Genomic DNA, 13,621 nt, shown 5'->3' with positions numbered 1-13,621 from the left:
TTCCGTATTCGTATATATTTCCCGCACTTCGTATTTTATTTATTTTTATTTCGTAGTTCGATATTCGTTGTTGTTGTCGATGTTCTTTCGGCTTCTTGTTCACCGCGCGCGTCCCGCACTCACTTTATTTTCGTTCTTTTCTTGCAGCCCGTCGCGACCGCGCGCCACGGTACAACTGATAGCAGCTGGACAGTAAAAGAGCACGCCAGAGAGAGAGCAACGAGTGAAAAGTGACGAGTAGTGAGTAGCGAGTAGAGGCGAGAGAAGTGCAACGACGAGAGCGATGTATTGTGTTGTGTGTAGGTAGCCAGTCCACTTTCGTTAGGTAGGCGACCACCAGACGGAAATGGGCTTCTTCTATTTGTATCTTTGAGATACGCACGTCGACGCAACGCTGACACTGCACTGCACTGGCACTTTGCTGTCAGCAGTTAGACTCGCCTCGCCAGCAACTTCATCATCGTCATGAACATCATCAGCAGCGCCGTAAGCCTGTGACCTGCTGCGCACATCTGCAACGAAAGAACGAAAGAGAGAGAGAGCGAATAAGAGAGGGAATGTTAAGAAAAATCATGAAAAATTATCTATAAATTCGGCAAGCGTGTCTACGTCAGTGCAATGACAGGAAATTGTTACTGACTGCGATATAAATATATATGTAGATCCACACACATTCACTCACACACACACACACACATGCATAAGAAACTCTCTCAAACATCACACTTTATATCACTTAAATAAAAAAAGACAAGTGAAAATAATGTGACAGTTGCGATTTGATGGTGGAAACTAAAATTTATATTATGCACAATGTGAGAGACAAAATAAACTTTAACTTTACCAAAATTGATAAAAAGTGAATCTACAATATATCTGGGTTCAAGTGGCAACTTTAAATTCCCGGAAACCTTTAAGGTCCTCTCTCCTGAATTGGGGTTGGTCTTGTAGAAGCACCTGTCAGTAGCAGTAGTCAACAACTCCAACAACGAAGAAAGACTAATCACCCTAATCACAGAACCATTATTAAATGGTAACCATATGTTTCCCCTAAGAAAAAGGAGATAACGAAAGCCAGTCTTAAGAGCTAATGACTCAACTTATTAACTATTTATATCGTGTATACGGGAAAGAACATGTGTTTCTTCAATTGTTTGTATTAGCCTTGGCAAAAAAATGTAAAATGCTCATAAATGGGTAGTAAAGGTCTGAATGCAAGTCATAAGAAGCCAATTATAGTGCAATCACAATTTCAAGTTATTGCTCTCACATTAATGCACACAACGTAAAGTTTTATTATGCATGCTAATGCGAGAAAATGTGATTTAATATCTTGAAAAGACTGAACACTAAGTAGCTAGTAATGGGGAATTCTTAACATTGTTAACTCTAAGGTTTTGACTGTTTTCTTTTTTTTAAGTATACACCATCAATGTAGCAAGAGCAATAAAATGATTTGATAAATAAACACCAAGGAATATAACTAAGAGAGATCTCAAATGCATCCGCTACCAATTTCGAATACAATACAAATGAGGTAAAAATATACCAAATCAATATACCGAACAAATACTTAATTATCGTTAATGCTATATTTGGTGTTTCGATACATTTGTACGTGTTATTATTGTTATTTATTATTATAGAAATTAAAAAAAATGTTTCCATATTATCTAACTCTTGCGTAATTTGCATAACATTCCTACGCATTGTCTAGTAAAGTCTCACGCATTTCCTGGTTGATCTAAATTTACCGCATTTTAAGCTAACAATTAGATTAAAGAACTTAAGTGAGCACTTTGACTCAATTAAATTGTCTCTACAAATTGTCTTCTAAGTACTGACCCTCAATTTACAATCTTTTCCCTTCCCTTCCCTTCTATTCCACTCTCGAAAATCAGTCACAAATTCTACACTCAACTACCGCTGCTACTACTCAAATCAAATCAAATCAAATCTATATTTAGTGCACTTGTCTACACTGTGTGGTCTTTCCTTTTCCTTTCTCCTACTCACTCGCTTCTCGCTTCTCACTTCTTCCTTCCTTGTGCCCTCCAATTGCATCTGCCGCTCATGGTTTATTTTTGTGCCGCTCACTTTGTGGCACACTTCTTGCCGATGTCCCTTCTTCAGAGTCTGTCAAGTTGGGTATTTAATTTGCAAATTGACATGTTAAAGACATATTCACATTTTTACCCCAACAACTCATGGTATTTGTATTCGTATTCGTATTCGTACTCACACTCGCAGTCACTGTCGCATTATTATATGCCATAGATTGAAATTAATTGTTTAAATTAACATTTGGATAGCTGACAGCAGCGATTGACTTGGAATTTGATTGGGAATATGAATGATAACGACTAGCTGCGAGTAATCGGAGATGCCGACATGGGTGGAACGAGATGAACGAGGGTCTGTCAAATATTCTTAACTGGCAATCAACGAAAACTCAATGAACATTGGCTGCTAAATGCAATTGAAAAAGCAAAAGCTTGGGAAAGTATTTATATACCCCGTGATTGATATATATATAATGAGATGTGATTTATTTGACGTGTAATTAAAAGTCTGATGAATATTACTGCTCAAATATGATTTATAATAATTGTGGTTTATTACCAGTATAACTCGGATTTTGCATATTTTCATATTTAATTGAATTCGTTGATAATTGTTCAATTTGAGATTTATTTTTTACTTTTTATCTTTGTTAAAATATCTTAGGAAAACTAAAAAGTCTTACTATCGCAGTTCGCATTTCATTGTAATTTAAATTGCTAATGAAATATGAAATAATGTGGTGAACTAAATTAAAGTCCAAAGATAAAAATAAATCAATTTAAGCTGGACTAAAATATGTAAATATCCATAATTCAAGAATTAATTTATATTAACCAATTTAAAATACATTCTTAATGTTAGATAGCAATCTATATTCTTTGCTCTTTTGTTAATATCTTCAAATGCCGTTAATATAGTTCATAGTTTGTTTATATAGTGACATTGTTTTCCATGGGTATTTTGCAGCAAAGCTTCAGAGAAGTGCAACACTTTCCAAGGCTGTGTGTTGACGTATGTATACTGTATGTGTGAGTGAGCATCCTATCAAAGACATGCCAAACGCAGACAACTAGGCAGCCACCCAACGGGCCTTTAATCAAAAATTTATCATTTCTCTAGCAAAAGGAAAGGCGCACAAAAATATTTCTGCTGCAAAGGGATGCCTTTCTTTACATGACGACGACGATGGCGAGTCTTTCTCCTCACGATGACGATGATGATGATGCTAGTGTTGAGGAGAGGAAGAGCGGATGTGGGGGAGTAAAATGCTCAAAAGATGTAATCACTGCATTGTCACCAACCGGAGACGGGGCTCAGTCTCAGTCTCAGAATTGAGCTGGAGCCTTGACGAAGTGAGTGAGGGAAGGGGGGAAGGGGCTCCTTCTGTCCTTCCTCCTGGCGGCTGTTTCTTCGACTTTGTCATTCGCTTTCGACTCATATGAAACATAAATCAGTGAAATTCTATACATGCCAATGATTGTCTACTCTTTGGCTTGTGTTCAACATACAAACACACAAAAATTCCAAAGCAAAATTCAATGCATGCCAATAACTCGTTCCACAATCCAGAGGATGAGAGAAGTCAGTGTCTTGCTATGGAGGAAGGAGGCAAGAGAATGGGGATGGGGATGGGGACTATGTAACAGGCTAATGAAAAGAAGGCCTCGACATGAACACAGCCCTGGGGAGGAACGCTGCGCAGGCATAGGCAGGGGAACAGTTGTCGACCGGGTTTATTGAGATAACGCGTGAAAAACAGAGTGACATTTGGACAAACAAAAAAGAGCACTATCCAAATAGTGACGCTAGATAGACATAGACATATATAATGGCACAAAGAGTTGGGTACACACTAGTCTCTGCAGATTAATGAGGCACCAACCCAACCCAACCACCTCCACTTCCACCATCACCATCACCACTAAGTATTGCCTTGAAACAATAGATTTATGAGCATGGAAAACCCACTGCTGGCGCTTACTGACTGACTGACTGACTGACTGTGTGCCCACAATCTGCTTGGCCCTCAGGCTACAGCTTGAGCTTCAGCTTCAGCTTCAGCTACTGCTGCTGGTTTTCTTGTGGATTTTCCAATAAATTACTCTTAAGTATGCACTTAATTCAAATAATGCCAACTTGTGCGCTTTGTCCCCTATGCGGGAGGGATGGGGATGGGGGAGTGGAACAGGGAACTGCCGGGCTGTCTGGCCTGTAGTGTCCCGTGCTGGCCCCAAGTGATTTGTTTTTTTTTGTGGCTTATAAATGAGTAGATGTTGTGCCCATCATCACGAGCAATGTCTGACAGTTTTTTGTTGTTTCTTGCCTTCTTGCTTATGACATATGTCAAAGTTTGTATCATCTGTGCTCCACACAACTTGTCTGCTCAGCTGTCCAGATAAGCGGAGGAAGGAGTGTTGATTCTTTATAAACACCATTCAAAAGGGATTAAGCTGAAGTCAGCGAAAGCAGAATCTGCACAACTTATGGCTTAATCTGAAAAGTGCTGCCCTCAGCAAAGACACTGCTCAAGAATCCTCTCCAAAATCAAATATAAGCACAAGTATATAAAAACAGATCATATATATTTTAAAGATAAACTTGAGTTTGCTACATGATGCGAAACAGCTGTAGCATTGAGTATTTCAAGTGCGACAGACAATCAATTATTTTTCGGAATTGAAAGCTGATTCATTGAATAATTTGAGAAGGGAGCAGCAAGGCAAAAGAGGTGATCCAAAAAGGAACTTTACTTATTCCAAAGTAAACAGATCACTTCCGCTCCCATAAATCGAAAAATGTAGTAGCATGCGTAATTTCAAAGTTAGAATTGCGATTTTTAGTAACACACCGCTCAATAAGTTGCCGGCCTAAGAAGGAAAAACACATTTTTGATAGATACAATAAAAACTACAGCCTTAAAATTAAAAGTTATTTAAGAAATAATTGTATACGCTAATCTGGTATATTTTGGTAGTAGTAATATAATAGTGTATCGATATACGGAGCCTTTATATAGCCTTTGGTATATTTCAGTACATTTTGGTATTTTAATTTGGAATAATTTAATAATTCCGCACTGTTTTACATTCATTGAAAATGTGTATCAGGTATCTTAGAGTCCAACACATTCGATATCAACTAAAATACAATTTGTGTATCAGTAAGTAAATGCTAAAAGAAAATATGTACATATGTATGTTTCCCATTAAAATTGGCTTCCTACGAGTGTAATCGAAATACTTTCCCATTTGAGGGTAAATCGGAGAATTGCTTTAATGTGATTGGTATTTAACAAAGCCAGCTTCCAAGTTGACCAATTGTTGAACTAATTAGAAGCCTTTCCTTTTGCTGTCACGTTATATCTTTCCATCTCGGCCCACGTCTTGACCAGCTGCATTTTTTCACTCGTGCTCTGGCATTTCCGCAGAGTCTTTTAGCTCCACAATGTGACAATGCCGCTTTCCTCCCCCGCCAGTCATCTCTCTACTGTGTATTGCATTGAAAGGAAAAAATAACCCCTTTTTGTACATCATATATATATAACATATATGGTACGTAGTAAGTAAGCGTGGTCAACGCTCAATGAATTGTATTAAGGCTGAATGATGGAGATCGAGATGGTGACTGAATGACTGACTGCGATACTGAGCGACTGAGACAGAGAGAGAGAGAGAGAAAAGGAGCGAGACTCTGGGGCCCATCTTCAGTTGAGCAAGCCGGAAGTGTCGCATACTTTTACGGATACACCGGCTTAATTATGTGCATAATACACAAATACAACAACAACAACATTTGTGTATGTATGTTTATGCATGTGATGAACAATCCCCTGACAGAGACCGGGGCATGAAATGACAAAACACGAGCATTAATTGCTCCACATTCACACAGTCTGCATTGGAATTGGAGTTGGAGTAGGAGTTGGAGATGTGAACTGGAAGTTGGAGAATTGTGAATGTCCCCCAGGAGTTGGAGTGAAAAGAAAGAAAGCGCAAAGGTCTCGACAAGCCAACGAAGCTTATAATTTATTAATCTATGCATAGCACACACACTTAGACACACACTGAGCACTGAACACAACTGCATAACAAATAATTCCATTTCATACCGCTCAACTTTCTATGTCTAGAGTCTAGAGTCACTGCGGAATCTCTCTCTTACTCTGCTTGCCAGAGTCCAGCACTACATGTCACTTTAATCTCTTAGAAGTGTCACTTTTGCAGCTCTTCAAGTGTTTGTGTGCTGTGTTGTGTTGTGTTGTGTTGTGTTGCTCTCGTTGCTGTGGCTGTGACTGTTTGTTGTCGTTGCCTTAGGTGGGGGCGTTGTAAACAATGTGCTGCCGCTAGTTGAATTTGAATTTTCAGTTTGATAAGCAACAAAAAGCATAATAACACATCAAATTGCATGTGAGTAGGATGAGGGTGAGACTTGAGGCACAAGCAACCAGAGTGCCAGAGGATCGAGGGGGATGGGATATCAAGTGAGGCACAATATGCCTCAAGGTCTGCCCTTCGGATGCAAACCTTATGGTAATGAAGTGTAGCAGCTGTTTTTGAGATCTGAATTTGAATATAAGGCATCGCACACTGAAACTGTGCGTATGATAAAATCGACTCCAACTGAGGTCCTTTCTCAAAACTATTTAAATAAACCCAAAGTTATTCACATGCTACATTCAAATAAGTAAGAAATAGTGTTTAAAGATAAGCGAAAATATAGATTTATAGTCGGGCTCAGATGATAAGTTACAGTAATTTTTAATAAAACCAAAAAATAATATATATGTATATAAAAAAATACTAAAATATATAATCTTGATTTGGTATAAAAATATACTTTAGCATTGCAGAATCGGTAGTCATTAAAATATACCGAATTATAGTATCAACAAATACTAAAAGCTATATTTGGTATAAATATAAAATAGATAGATAGATAAGATATGAAATAAAATTAACAGAAAAATGTATGTGGTGATTTCTCACATATATTACAGACTAATTGCAAACTATCGGATAATATTTTGACATGGTGTAACACACTGTGCAACATAACGATTTACATTAGATACAGATGCAGACAACTCAGCAGCAGACAAGTCGCCTGACAGACTACTTGAACAATCAAATTCAATTTATGCCAACAGCCACACATTCATTTTCATTTTTGTACCAATACGAATACAAATACGAGTGTGAGTACGAGTACGAGTACGAGTGCGAGTATATTCATTTTGATATTCAGTTTTCGTTTCTTGATCAACACAAGTGATACTGATGCTGACGATCAAGTACCGCGCTCGCACCTTAAATTAGTGATAAATGCGAAGGGGAGAGATGAAGCTGGTATTATGGCAGATTATGCTGCTCTATTTGATTTAGGCTTGATTTGGCTTTATTATTACAATGGCGCCTCAAGTGCCACACAGTCAAAATGTTGACTGCTGGCCTGCTGCTTATCTTTCTTTCTTTCGTCTTTTTTTTGGTTTTTTTGGTTTTTGTGTGGGTTCATCAAAAAGCTTAGCATTATTTAAGTTTTCTTCAACGCGTGTTTGTTGTCGCTATTGCTATTGTTATTGTTATTGTTGCTCTTGGTGTATGGCAGCTGTGCCCAACCTGTTTCGAGGTTGAAAAAATAAAGCAACATAAACCCAAATTTCCATGTAAGGTTATAAAATGTTTTGTGCTATTTCACAAATGCATAAAAAACGAGAGAAAAAACAAAACAAACCAAAAAAACAAACGCACAGCGTCCAACTAAGTCTAGGCCTCATGCCCCGTTCCAGTCTCAAGCGCCAACTCCAACTCAAACCTAAACCTAAACGTAAACCCAATCCCATCCCATCGACAAAGTGAAGCACCAGGTGCAATGCATTGCAGTTGAGAAGCAGCTTTGTTGTCGGTGGTTTTTTGTCGGGGTCAGGTAGTTTTGCCTAAATGCCCGAGCATTGTGTTTTATCCACCGGCAGAGGGAATTGAGCTATGTACGTTTTACGAGAGAGATACAAACTGCACTACGTACACTTGGTTTGCCAGGGGAGTCGCTCAGTGCTGTTGCATGCGTCACTGGGATTAGTGGCAGGTAGTAAATTCTCAAATCGCGAGAGTTGCCACAATCTAAAATGCATAAAACAAATTAGAGCGCAAAGAAGCTAGTTCCTTAATCTAGAAAAATTAATATTCAAAAATGCCATTAAACAAAACAGCTAACTAAATATACCAAATTACTATACTAAAATACACCAACGGTTATATTTGGTATATAGATATAATATTGCATTAAAAATATACCATACAGTACAAAATATACCAGATTGTCAACCAAAAACTGCATTTAAAATATACCATACAGTATAAAATATACCAGATAGCCAGCCAAAGACATAATAAGATCCGATTGCAGTTGACGGACAGACAGAATGATATGGCTATATCGTCTGATCAAGAATATATACATTTAATGAAGAGACTGAAACTGAATTAAGGCCTTAAGCAGCTATGTAGTTCTTTAATCTAGAAATATTAATATCCAAAAATTAACATACATTAAACAAAACAGCTAAGAAAGCTACTCTCGCGTGTGCTTGATTGTGAGATACACGCTACGAATTTTCAATGAAAATAGCTAACTAAATATACCAAATTACTATACTAAAATACACCAACGGTTATATTTGGTATATAGATATAATACTGCATTTAAAATATACCATACAGTACAAAATATACCAGATAGCCAGCCGAAGACCTACTAAGATCCGATTGCAGTTGACGGACAGACAGAAGGATATGGCTATATTGACTGATCAAAAATATATACATTTATTGAAGAGATGCTTCCATCTTCCTTCTATGAGTAACGGGTATGAAAAGTAAAAACTGAATTAAGGTCTTAAGCAAGCAGCTAGTTCCTTAATCTATAAATACTACTTGTTTACACACTCTTGTCTTTAAACATGCATCTTTAATTTGCATTTAAATATAATTTTGTTATTCTGTGTGGTTCTAACCCAATGAACTCTCTGGCCCGGCAGTAAGTGCCCATAATATTTTGGGGGGACTATTAATGAGCGTGACATGGATAATAAAACCACATTTGGCCATTTGGTAAACACACTCTCAACATGTTCAACACAGCAAATAAAAAATCGTCGCCTGCTCTAATAATTTTATGGCAGTTTAACGCCAATCCATCAAGCCACCCTCGTTACAAGTGTCCAAAAGAATCGATCGATGGGAATGTGCAGAGTGAGTTCGCTGTCGCTGGCAAAAGAAAAACATTATCTACATCAACGAAACTTGAATGTTTTTCATAAATATTTTCGGGCAAAAATGTTGTTGAAAGTTGAAAAATGTATAAATACTTTTTATTCCCATACTACCGAAATAATGGTCACTAAAAAAGAGCCAATAATAAGTGCTCAAGGTATTGAAATTTTCAAATTACTTGGTAGGGAGAATTGTCCTATCGTTGTCTGTGTCTGTGGCTGTTGCTGTTATTGTTGTTGTTGCTCTTGCTGTTATTGTTGTTGATGGTACTCCACGCATCGATATCAAATTTCATGGGCTTTCACAATGGACCCACAGTCGAGTGCGTGTTGATGACAGATTTTCTGTGTGCTCTGGCGTCGATTTCGTTGTCGTTGTCGTTGTCGTTTACGTTGTCGTTTCATTTTCATTCCGTTGAAAGTCATTTTTACTCATTTATTGTCACCGTTAGTGGGCGCTCACAAGTGTGTGTGTGTGTGTGTGTGTGTATCCTTACAAGTACACAAGTATATATATAAATGTAAGTGTATGTGTGCTGCACGACGGGCTGCCAGAGCCTGGGTATTGATTCCACTTCCAGCTCCGCAGCGGGACACCAAGTCAGTCACTTTGTCAGTCAGTCAGTCCCAAAGCCCAATTGACATGACTCAACAGCAGTCATGCTCTCTATCTCACTTATTTCCGATTCCCACTCTCTCTCTCTCTCGCTCTTTTCCTTTGGGCTCTTTTTGTGTACTTATTAAATATTTAAGAGCTTGGCCTTTGTTTCAGACGAAAGCCACGGCAAATACTTAATAATAATTTTTAACAACTGCCGCAACTCGGCAGGTTGCTGCTGCCACCGCCATGTAATTCATTTCCATTCCCCTCTCTCGCCTCTTTCCCCTCTCTGCCAACGTCGTCGTCGTCAGCGGCAGACGTCGTTCCTTTGATAAACTGCACGCAGAGTTCTCCGATCCAGAAATTGAAGTTGCCTTCGCATTTTTTTAAATTACGAGCATGGTTTGTTGCGTTTAAAATACAAATTATACATACGTGTTTCTTAGGACTGAGTTTATTCGATTCACAATTCTGACTCATACTCGTATAGCAAGAAGAGCAAGTGGGTCAAACAGGTAAGACACAATGAGTGCTTAATAAACGGTTCCCATTGCTTATTGTTCGATTACTTGCGCACTTTCGAGTTCTCAAGAATATCAAGCTCCACACGCAACCCAGACAAGACACTTGTGGGGAAGTTCTAACTCTCTCATACAGTTAATTATAGTTTGGAAAAGTAGAAATGAAGTAAACAGTAAAGAATGCCGCAGACCCTATGCGTGATTCTGACTTGTTCTCTCCAAACCTTTGGCATTTATTCTATTTTTATTTAGAAATTCGACACTTAAATTACATTTTATTAAAAGTTTCCGTGTAATCCGATTCTTAGTTTATAAGGGATATACAATTTTATTTCATATTTAGTAGCATTTCAGCAGTCCAATTAAAAAACAAATATTCCAACTAATGCGAATAAAAGATTCCACATGACTATTTACAGAAAATATAATAAATATTTCCTCATGAAAATGATATATTCATCTATATTCTTTTATGTAAATAATTTTAATTTGTAACTCCAAATTCAATCAATTTAATGTGATCATCAGAACCAATAAAAACAAAATGTATCAAACATTTAAAATATAGAATTTTTGGCTCATAGATAATATAGATAATAATATAAGACATATTGATATACCAAATATAGACTTCGGTATATAAGTTTAGCATATGTTGAGCATAATACCGCATTGTTCTGCTTTCAAGCACGCTCGACTGTAGTTTCTTTTTTTCTATGTTATTTAAGTGACTTCTTATTTGACTTCTAACTAGTTATGTCTCGTCTTATAAAAATATAAATTCAAAGAAAACGTTCCACACTTACTTTGCACCCATATGCGTAATTAACTAAAAATAAATTAACCTTTCTCACATTTCGAGCAAACTTAAAAATGACCTTTAACTATTTATAATCTTCCGACCTTCCAATTAGACTCAAAATGGATTATCAATTATTAATTAAGTGTTGTCCATGCCATAAGCATAATGTCAAAAGTGAAGAACCGGGACTTTAAATGTGCGTTAAAAGTCTGTTTAAATTTGATGTTTTAATCGTAGCAACCGAAATCCATAGCAATTTGTTCGGTTGCTCTCAAGTCGCTGAGTCATTAGCTTTTGAGATGGAAAAAGGAAGTGGAAAATGTAGCTGCAATGCAACCCTTTTAATATTCATGCTCAGCTGAGCTGAAACCCTTCTCTCAGCTCCGTTCTGTTCGTGGGTTGAGCACAGCTGAATATTTGTGCCCCGTATTTGTTAGTCCTTTGGTCTAAGTTCGTTAAGCGGACACCTAGGACAACTAAAGCTGTACTTTAATTCACTCTGTCGTCGTGTGGGGAAACCTTTTGTCTCGGCTTAGCTTAGCTTGGCTTGGCTTGGCTTGGGTTCGCTTGTTCAAGCTGCCTTCTCCATTGACTTTGCCTCGCTCAAGTGTTAAATCTATTTGCAGTGGCTGCTCCTCCGAGTGTGTCCCTATGTCTCCTCCTCCTCCTCCTCCTCCTGCTCCTCTTCCCAGCCACTCTTTAGTACACTACAACACTACATTCAAGTGAAACACTCATTTAGGGGATGGGATGGGGTCGGGGTCGGGATCGGGGCATCCTCAGCGCCTAAAACAGCGCTATGCACAGCGTAGTCCGAAAAACAAACTCAACTGCCATTCCAGGCATGCCTATGCTGCACATGCAACAGCCACTGCTGCTGCCACTGCTGCTGCTGCATTTGTCGTCGTCTGATTTCAGCAAATATTTGCAAATTTACGTTGACTGTGTGTAACCCCAGCATGGCCCGTGACGACGACCCCGCGAGTAACTGAGACTGAGAATTGCAACACAAGCGAAGGCAGAGGAGGAAGGGGGCAAAGCGGCATGCCAGCGGCATTAGCGACAACTGTCGTAGAGTGGCACTTAATGAGCAACGGCTGCTGTGGCAGCTACTACTGTTGCTGCTGCAGTGGCCCGCATGCCACAGAGTGCAAAAGAGAGGGCAACAATAAAGTTGAAGTTATGCACGATGGCCATGCAATTGCCGCCGCTGTCTGCCATCCAGTCTGACTCTCTGTCTGTCCAAGCATCTGTCTGTCTGTCAGTCTGTCTGCCTGCAGCAAAATGTATCTTACGGATGCGCACAGACCTTCATTGTGGCTGGCACAACAGTCGCTGTGCTTGCCAGTTGCCAGTTGGCTGACTGCTACAGATTCTTCTCTCTCTCTATAGCGTTGCAGTAATTTGACTTGATTTGTTTAAGCTGCCACACACACACACACACTGATGCACACACCCCTTGGACCCCTACTAAATGACAAATGTGCCGCTACCATGTAATCGCATTAAAGTCCAGCCACCGTTGGTGTTGTTGCTGCAGCCTCTACTGCTGTTGCTGTTGTTGCTGCTGTTGTTGCATATGTTGCGCTCATTAAATTTGTATTTATAATAGTCGCCAGCTAAATCGCCTTACATTTGGCTACGCCCGTGCTTAGCGGCAATAATGGTAATCATCATCATTTTTCGATAGCAGATAGAAATTGTAGTTGCTGTCGCGATTGTTGTTGTTGCTGTTGCTGCTGTTGCTTGACTAGGCAAATTGCAAAATTAATTAAATTTTAGCACAACTTTCGAACGGTACAAATGATTCTTTGTTGTTGTTATTGTTGTTGCCATTGCTGCTGTCGCTTTTGTTGGATGTTGGATAACTCTCTGCGTTGATTGGCGCGCTGTGGTTGGTGGTTGCCGGTCACTGATTGCTGCTCACTGCTTGCTGGCTCTGGCTCTGACTCTGGTTGCTCTGGTCTCATGGTTTGCCTCGGCTTGGCCAGCGGTTTTGCTTGCATTAAGTGAAAAAAAGATTCAGCCCGTTGGTAACTCAACCCGCTCCGCTCCTCTCTCTCCCCCCCACTCTCCCCTCTCTCCGCGTTTTAACATTTCTCGTACATGCAAGTGACAAGGCAATATCCGTCACGCAAACAACAGCAGCAACATCAGCAGCAACATCAGCAGCAGCAGCAACAACGGCAACAACAGCAACACCCTGCCACCAACAACGACAACTCAGCACTATGGTAAGAAATCAATACGAGAATTGGATACTGAAAATTGGCTTAGCCATATTGCAATATTTACGGAAACACAATGCATTTTTAACAAGGATTAAAGCGAAACTGATGTAAGCCGAACAAAGCTATTTTTTATAA

At 39.0% G+C, this 13,621-nt stretch overlaps 1 protein-coding gene across 3 annotated transcripts in view; it reads right to left on the bottom strand.

The window, feature by feature from the left end:
- Positions 1–67: 67 nt before the first annotated feature.
- The window catches only part of LOC133845931 (sodium-dependent transporter bedraggled), a 46,271-nt gene continuing 32,717 nt past the window's right edge, over positions 68–13,621 (bottom strand). For all 3 annotated transcript variants that reach the window (XM_062280592.1, XM_062280593.1, XM_062280591.1), the window contains one exon: positions 68–512. The gene's annotated coding sequence lies outside the window, so the exon portion shown is untranslated. The remainder of the gene's footprint in view (positions 513–13,621) is intronic.

Source organism: Drosophila sulfurigaster, chromosome 3, assembly GCF_023558435.1.
Source record: "Drosophila sulfurigaster albostrigata strain 15112-1811.04 chromosome 3, ASM2355843v2, whole genome shotgun sequence".
Classification (NCBI taxonomy): domain Eukaryota; kingdom Metazoa; phylum Arthropoda; class Insecta; order Diptera; family Drosophilidae; genus Drosophila; species Drosophila sulfurigaster.
The sequence above is the reverse complement of the archived record's forward strand: the minus strand, read 5'-3'. Positions and strand labels throughout refer to the sequence as shown.